The following is an 8,313-nucleotide window of genomic DNA, read 5'->3' as shown; positions in this document are numbered from 1 at the left end:
AAGATTTTTCTTGCTATTCTCCTCTCCTAATGCTTTTTAGGATGACAGAGCTGAAACTAAACTCCAATAGCCTCACTCATGTCAGAATGAACCAGAAGAAATGGCAAAAAACAGTTGCCCTTGACAGGGATGGCAAGTGTTGTCTTAAACAATTGGTAGCAAAAATGTCTTCTGTGTTCAAAACATGGGGGGAGGGGAAAGACGAAAATACAACCATCACAAGGGAAACAGCACTAAGAAAACCATATTAAAAGTAAAACAGCAAAACATCACACAACACAATAAAGGATTATATATTCTGGGGAAATGGAAAGTGCTGAAAAGCCGCAAGGACACACGAATAAGTAGGTGATCACGTTCATGTGATGGTTGTATAGAAGGAAACATTTGAGGATTGGTTTAAACACTTCAGACAAACCAGCTGACAAAATATTCAGAAGATGAGATACAAGCCTCAGGGATTTCCCCACCTCTTCATCTCTGTTATGTACGTTTCCATAGGCAAAAGTAGCCAATACAAACAGAGCATATCACTGAGATATTTTTAGTACAAACAGTTAGGAAAATTAAATGAAAAGGCAAATGAACTAAAAAAAATTGCAGTAGGGGGCAAAGACAATTAGAAGTTGTTGTTGTTGTTGTGAGAAAACAGGTTTCCCTTGGGTGGCAATGACCAGTGTTTTGCAGGACAAGCGCATAAAAATTCCAGAACTGGGGACAGACAGAAAGAGGAGAAGAAAGTGCTAATTGTTCCTCATGCGTCTGGAAAGGAAGGCAGGGATTCCAAAGTTCAGTGCGTGATGCACTGTGACAGCAATTCTCCTGGTATAGTCCATCCTCCCTAAATGTGGTTGCAGTCTTCATGACAAAGACGGGAAGTGATATAATCTGTAACCCTGCTTTGGAGAGCATGTTAAAAATGGCGAAGTAATTACAGATTCTGAACTGTTGGTGTTTACAAGATTTATGCAAGGACAACAACAACTACCTTATGCCCTTTTAGATTCAGGTGATTGCCAGAAGATACAGTACCAACGTTATCAACTGAAGTAGTGGAAGTCATTGTTCCTGCCGCTGGGAGAGTGTGATGGATAAGGGTCAATGGGATTGGGAGAATATGAAAGTACAAAGGATTTCCTATATATAAGAAAGCAAAGTGTAAATTGATAAAACACTTCTAGGAATCATCTATTTTCTTGATTTAAATAGATCAAGGCTGCAATTCTGTGCATGGTTATCTGGAAATAAATCCCATTGAACCCAATGGGATTTAGTTCTAAGGGGACATACAAATAATTATGCTTCATCTGTGGTCCTCACATGGAGCAAAGAAATCAGGACCTGGAGGTCCACGAGGTATGGCCCAGGCTGCAGTCCCCATTACTGTTAGTGAAAAATATAGGTAATTCCTGAGGACATTCCATAGATTTGTAGAACACAAAACTGTAGAGTTCAAAGAGCATCATCTACCCTAACCACTTGCAAGTTTAGGAATCCCCAACTAATGCATCTCTGACAGGTAACCATCTCTTTAATTTGTAGAAATTTATTTATTCATGGTTTGTATCTATTGTCAGGATCTTGTAAAATCTGTTACAGTCCATCAGAGGCAGTGTTAGACCAATCTCAAGCAACATTCTGAATTGCTGGGCTTTTTTGGGCCAGGTCTAGCTTAAGATTCTCTAGACTAGAAAAAGAGTATGCACATGCAGTTAAAAATAGGACTCATCCACACTGTAAAAATAATGCAGTTTGACACCACTGTAGCTCCATCCTATGCAATTCTGGGATTTGTAGTTTCACAAGGTCTTTAACCTTTTTCTGCCAAAGAGTACTGGTGCTTCAAAAACTATAGATCCCAAGATTCTGTAGGATGGAGCCATGGTGTCAAGCAGCATTATTTCAGCAGTGTGGATACACACTGAGGCGCTTGTTGCTTGGGCAAATAATCTGGCTTACCTCTTCCGGCTTCAATTTGGGATCCAGGATGCCCCCATATGTTATCATATCTAATGATCTAGATGGGATGCCACTGCCTGGATGCATTCCGGGTCGAACCCTTGCTCATCCAGCACCTTTTTGAAGTCAGGGAGCTTCCGACTTAAAAAATTGGCTGGCTGACCGAGGCTTCAACCAGGGATGCATCCAGGTGGCAACATCCCACCTAGATCAGTGGTGATTTAGGCATATTAACATCCCAGGGCATCCTGGATCCAGAAGAAGTAAGATGGTTTATTTGCCCAAATGATTAGTTCCTGAGATTGAGGCTGCATTTACACTGCAGAATTAATACAGATTGACATTGCTTTAAGTGCCATGGCTCAAAGCTATGGAATTCTGGACTTATTATTTTCTTTTCTTATATTTCTCCCAATATAGGGATTCAAGGTGGTCAGTGCTATGTAGAACTGCAAGTCTTATGAGTTCTTTGTATACTTTACAGATAGGAGGGGGTGCATGTGGTGGGAAGGCCTTAGTATAGCATCATAAAAGAGTGGGAGCAAGTACTGCTGCTTCTGGTTTCATTTTCAGGTCCTTGACTAAATGCCTAATTAATTTACAGTCAATGGTTTTGATGCAACATTGAAGAGTGCCATCTATGCACTTGAGCACAGAATGAGATCAAACAATTAATTTTTGTTTTACATTGTATTCTATCCTAAAATATCTGACACTCAAGCTGGGAAAGTGGAAAATACTTCTAAAAGGCTTCTTCACAATGAAGTAGCCTCGGATCTTGCTGAGAATTTTCCTTCTGAAATCTTCCACCTTTTAAAAAAATATATCTGCAGGTGTTCCTTTGAGAAAGAATATGAGCAACCTCATTTATTTTATTAAATGGTATTTAAAAAAACAAAACAACTGCAACTAATTTTCAGTGAAATATGCATAGCGTTTCAAGTGGTGTTAGTTACCATTAAGAGTCAAGCAGGAGTTGTATGAAACAAAGAACTGTTTGCTTTCAACTCTCTCTGACCTTCCAGCTGAATCACTTTCTGGTAGATGTTTCTTTAATCTGTCCCTCTGGGTCACTAAATTTCTCTACTTGTCTCCTATCCTCACCCTTCTACTTAATTCAACATGCATCCTCTTTCCTTACATAACTTGGACAAAGAAAACTATTTTCTTAGCTAACGACAATCTCAAAATGCCCCCAAAATAGACTTAGGTGACAAAGTATCTGCACTAGTTGACTTCCTCATGTCTTTATCTCTTTTGCTTCAGGAGATGTTGTTCCTTCCTAGTGGTGATTAAAATTAGTGGTATCTCAACATGAGTGAGTTGGGAAGTCTCTTGTACACTTAAACCTTGTCTGCCCTGGCCAGGATACTTTGGGGGCAGCATAGCGTATCTTGGCCTCACATCTGCCCCTGTTACCTGGCCTTCCATTCCCAGAGTGAGTAGATGTCATAACTGCAAAGGAGGAGCAGACACCGCAAAATATAGGACATTCAAGAAAAATGGAGGACATTACCAAATAAAAGCAAAAAACACTAATGTAAATATAAATTTATTTCAAAGGCTTAAAATGGTACTTTACTAGCAACCAACCCTTTCCTGAATCTACATTTAAATTATTCATTTCATTAGTCCACTATGCTGAAATTAAGGGGAAAATCCTTTCAGCATTTGCACTATGTCTTCCATCAGCCTATTGTCTAACACTTTTGCTGTCCTTTTCCCCTTTGTGAAAGAAATGAGTCCTGAGCTCTGTAGGCAAGTCTTGCCTGCTGCTGCTCCTAGGAAAAAGGAACTTTAGAAGGATCCATCCTATTCCCCCTATTTGCAGTGAGGACAGACTGCCAAGTAGACACATTTCTCCAAGGAAAACAGTAAAAGTAGTGTTACTCAATGGGTTTCTTAGTCATGCTCAAACTGGAGAACATTTTGCAAATCTACCTGGACAGAAGGTTGAAATGTAGGGTATGTCCTGGAAAGGAGGATGTCTGGTCACCCTGTTCATTACTGCGCCAGGGTGGCTATCTACATGGACATGCTGCTAATCAGCAAAATGTGTCTGCCACTGCCATGGCACACTCACTTCTGAGGTCAGAATGATAAGACCAGTGATGCTCTCAGAACAAGTGATCTGTGGTGGTGGTGGTGAATGCCCTGGACATTTCAGCGGGACACCCATATGAACAGCCACAGTGGCATTGGAACAGATGGCTAAGATGTTCTGCACTTTGGTTTTGATGCTGGATATTGTTTGGACTGCCTGCACCAGAACCAGGATTTGGGATGATGTCTAGGTACTGGGGTAATACTAGCAAGGATGGAAGGCCTCTTCCCACTGTTGTCTCAAACAGCAGAGTGAGGAGGATGGAAAGTGGGTAATGGCATGTAGATGAGAAGTTAGGATGATGCAGGGATCCAGGAAAGGAAAGTGTTTTGTTGTGGAACAGTGCATCAAGTATCATGGCTGTCAAAATTCCCTTGCTAAAATATTCCTCTCAAGTCTAGCAATGCTCTAAGACTGCTGTAGAATTAATCCAGCTTGACACCACTTTAACTGTCATGGTCCTATGTCAACTGTCCTATGGAATGCTGGGATTTGGATTTTGTTGTGGCACCTGGGCTCTCTGATAGAGAAGGCTAAATATCTCATAAAACTACAACTCCCAGAATTCTATCGCATTGAGCCATGGCAGTTAAAGCAGTGTCAGACTACATTAATTCTGCAGTGTAGATGCAGGCCCAATTACAGGGCAGCTGGCTCTGTTGTTGGCTTTAATAAAGAACAGGTTCGCATCATCTTGTTCGGAGATATTGAAATGTCAGGTTCCAAATGTCTTAATTTTATTCCCTTCTTTTTTCATTTTCAGTCGCATCAGTCATGCTTTGTCTTTTTGTTTTCCCCCTCTTTCTGATCTAAGCTTCATGACATATAAAACCATACTATAGAGTGGCAAGAATGTGGCACAGAAAGTATTGGGCTGGTACCCTTTTCACATCCCATTTCCTCCTATAGTACACCCAGGAGCCAGAGGGGTTCAGAAGCTTTCAGTTCCATTTTGGGGAGGTAAAAAACCCCACTTTAAATAACAATTTATGGTGTTCTCCAAACTGAAGAACTGTGCTTAGTCTTAAGGATAGCTCACTTAAAGCAAGCCAGTTTCAAACTACAAGGGCCAAAGTTCTTTTGGTCTTTCCTTCATGATGTTAAACACTATATTTTTGTCTCTGATTTCTTGTATTGGTTGTTATGTTCTTGATCAGGTGTGAACAATAGTAGAGTGGACGAGAATCTGTGAAAGACTTTAAACCTTAGCTGCAGGCAATATGAGTTTTTTGTGTAGATTACGAGCTGTGTGAAAATGCTCCAAGTCTTGACTAAACAGGGCGTTTTAAGATTGGATTGGCAACTTTTGTTCTGTGAAGACTGTCTTTAATTTTTGAAAAGAAACAGTTGTGAAATCAACCTGTCTGCTGCTGGCCAGGACCTACAGTTTTAGTAATAATACCTCAGTGCTGCAGTGATTTGGCACACTTGTTGTAAACAGTGTAATGCTTCTTCAGTTAAGTCTTCTGTGCACACCAATCTATAGCACACATCAATTTGGCTCATTTAGCAGCCTAGGACGAGTTCAGCACAGTGGTAGCATAAAGATCTCTTTTGCTTAATGTTGCAGGTTAGAGGTTAAAACCATTGGCATGCGGTATTGAAAAGCTTGTGATACAGCTGCTTCACAATATTTGATCCAGAGGACCTTGATTTTCCCATGCAATGAAATGCCAATATCAAAATTAAAAGGCAAGCAATTAAAAAAGCCAAATTAAAAACACATCTTTATTGCCCTTTGAAAAACCAGGCCTTATTTCTGTATCCCTTTTTTACTGAATGAAGGATAGATGTTGAAAGAACTGAAATCAAGCACATGAAATGCAGGGATTTTGGGGATGGGGGCAGGGGGTTCGGAGAGGAAAGGTTTCTAATTTCTTTTGAGAACTACAATGATTCCCCCCTTTAAAAAATGACTATGTGATCTTTATATGTATTGTTGTTATTATTATTATACTCTCACAGGTGAAATTTATCAGTTCCCATTACCTTCAATTAACATAACAACTGAGCTGAACATCTTCTGAGTACCATGAGCTGTCATAGAGCTGGCTAGAAAGATCAGATGGAGTGCCAGGATACAGGGCTGCTTGTGTCAGGTGAAAAAACAAGTAGCCTATATGCCAGTCCATTCATCACAGCTGAGGCCCTAGGGCAGACCCTTTCTGATACATCAGTTTTATATAATTGTATATAAAATTGCATATAAATTAATTTAATTTTAATGTTTATCTTTTAATTTAATTTTAAACTTTTAATTTAATTTTAATTTTTAAATTAATTAAATTTTATATACTGTAGTACATATATCTTGTCCAATAGCTTTTCTACAGTGCTGCATTTTACCACATTTAATATTCAGAAATGGTTAGTTTCAACTGGATTGGTTTGGGCCATATTGATGGAATATAAATTGAGTTTCTTTCAGGGTGAAGAGGCTGTGTGATGTCTTTCAGCTGAGGCTGCAACTGCACTGCAGTAATAATCCAGTTTGACCCAACTTTAATTGTCATGGCTCAAAGTGATGGAATTCTGGGAATTGTAGTTTGTTGGGGCACCAGAGATCTCTGACAGAGAAGGCTAACTGTCTCACAAAACAACAGTTCCCAGAATTTCAAAGCATTGAGCCATGGCAGTTAAAGAGATGTCAAACTGGATTATTTCTGCAGTGCAGATGCAGCCTCAGTGTGGCAGACCTTGAACTGTCAGATGTTCACATCAAGGGAGAAGCCTACATATGAAAAGCTGCCTCTTACAGCCAATAAGACAAACAAATGGGTTCTTGAACAATAAAGCCTAAACTTTCTCTGGAAACCAAGACCCGGTACAGACGGGCCCTTTGCAGTGCGCCCATGACGTGCTAGGGTTGTTCAGGGGTGGGGCATGCACGTACCCTGCAACCCTAGCACCATCCAGATGGTGCGCGCAGTGATGATGTGTGAGCAGTGCAGCGTCCAAACGGGGCTGTGGCACTGGCACATCATCGTGCTGTCACTGGCGCTTTGGTGCGGCGCAAGTATGCCGCAAAAAAGGAGCCGCTTCCATGTGCTCCTTTCTTGCTGCGCAGCAGTGTTGCACAATTTGGTTGCTGCAGCACTGCTGCGGAGCAAGGAGAGGTGCCTTCCCAGCACCTCTTTTTGGTGCTCTGTACCACGCCCAAGATTAATAAATTGAGGCTGTTGTGCTTTGGCTGCATTATGAAAAGGCATGTCTTGTTAGAAAAGATGCTGGGGAAGGTAGAGGGCAGTAGGAAGAGAGGAAGACCACATGCCATATGGATAGATTCAGAGAGGTAGAGGATAGGGGATCTTGGATATGTCCCATTCACAAGGTCGCCGTGACTCGAGGTCAACTTAAAAGCAGCTAACAACAACAACCTTAACCCAATCTGCCAATCCCAGGATTTCATAGGATGCAATCATGGTAATTATAGTGGAATCATAGTGTTATAATTGTGTAGTGTAAAAGGGGCCCTGGACATATGCAGACACTTATCTGAGAACGCAAAGGGAACTTGTAGCACCTATAAGACTAACTAAAAGACAGGTTGGCAGCATGAGCTTTCATAGAATTGAGCATACTTGATATTTATTTATTTATTTGTTGTTGTTGTGTGTCTACACATTGGTTCCAGCTGATGGTGACCCTAAAGTGAATTTATCACAGGGCAGGATTTGTTCAGGCAGGATTTGCTTTTGTCTTCTTCTGAGGTGAGAGAGTGTGACTTTCCTAAGACAAGCCAGTGGGTTTTCATGGCTGAGTGGGGATTTGTACTTTATATTATTATGAATTCTGAAAATGTTTGTTAGATCACCCAGCCATGTGTTATTATCCTTTCCTGAGGACATCTATTAATATAATGATGAGGGAAAGAGGTAATGGAGAGGCAAAAATCTAACTTGGGCAATAACAGAAAGGAACTGAGCCTCAGGAACATGTGATCTTTATTAATGTAGAACTGCAGTGTTGGTATCTTTAGTAAATTAAAATCATACTGAGAATGATTCCTTATCTCTTGAATTGTATGAAACCCATTTCCATGAGGTCTGTTTTTCATCAAGTCAAAATTGGTTTCATGGGAATACGAGAAGGTTTTTGTAATTAGATAATGGAAACTTGCCTAAGTTTATCTCTCATGTACTTGGATGTAACCAAAATAAGAGAATGTCACATCAAAGTACTCTCTCTGTATCTAAATCTGCTCTAATTCTAGATCAACATTTTGGGCCTTATTAGCTCCCTCCCCCCTC

Source organism: Sceloporus undulatus, chromosome 3 (genome assembly GCF_019175285.1).
Source record: "Sceloporus undulatus isolate JIND9_A2432 ecotype Alabama chromosome 3, SceUnd_v1.1, whole genome shotgun sequence".
Lineage (NCBI taxonomy): Eukaryota > Metazoa > Chordata > Lepidosauria > Squamata > Phrynosomatidae > Sceloporus > Sceloporus undulatus.
Note: the sequence above shows the minus strand (reverse complement) of the source record.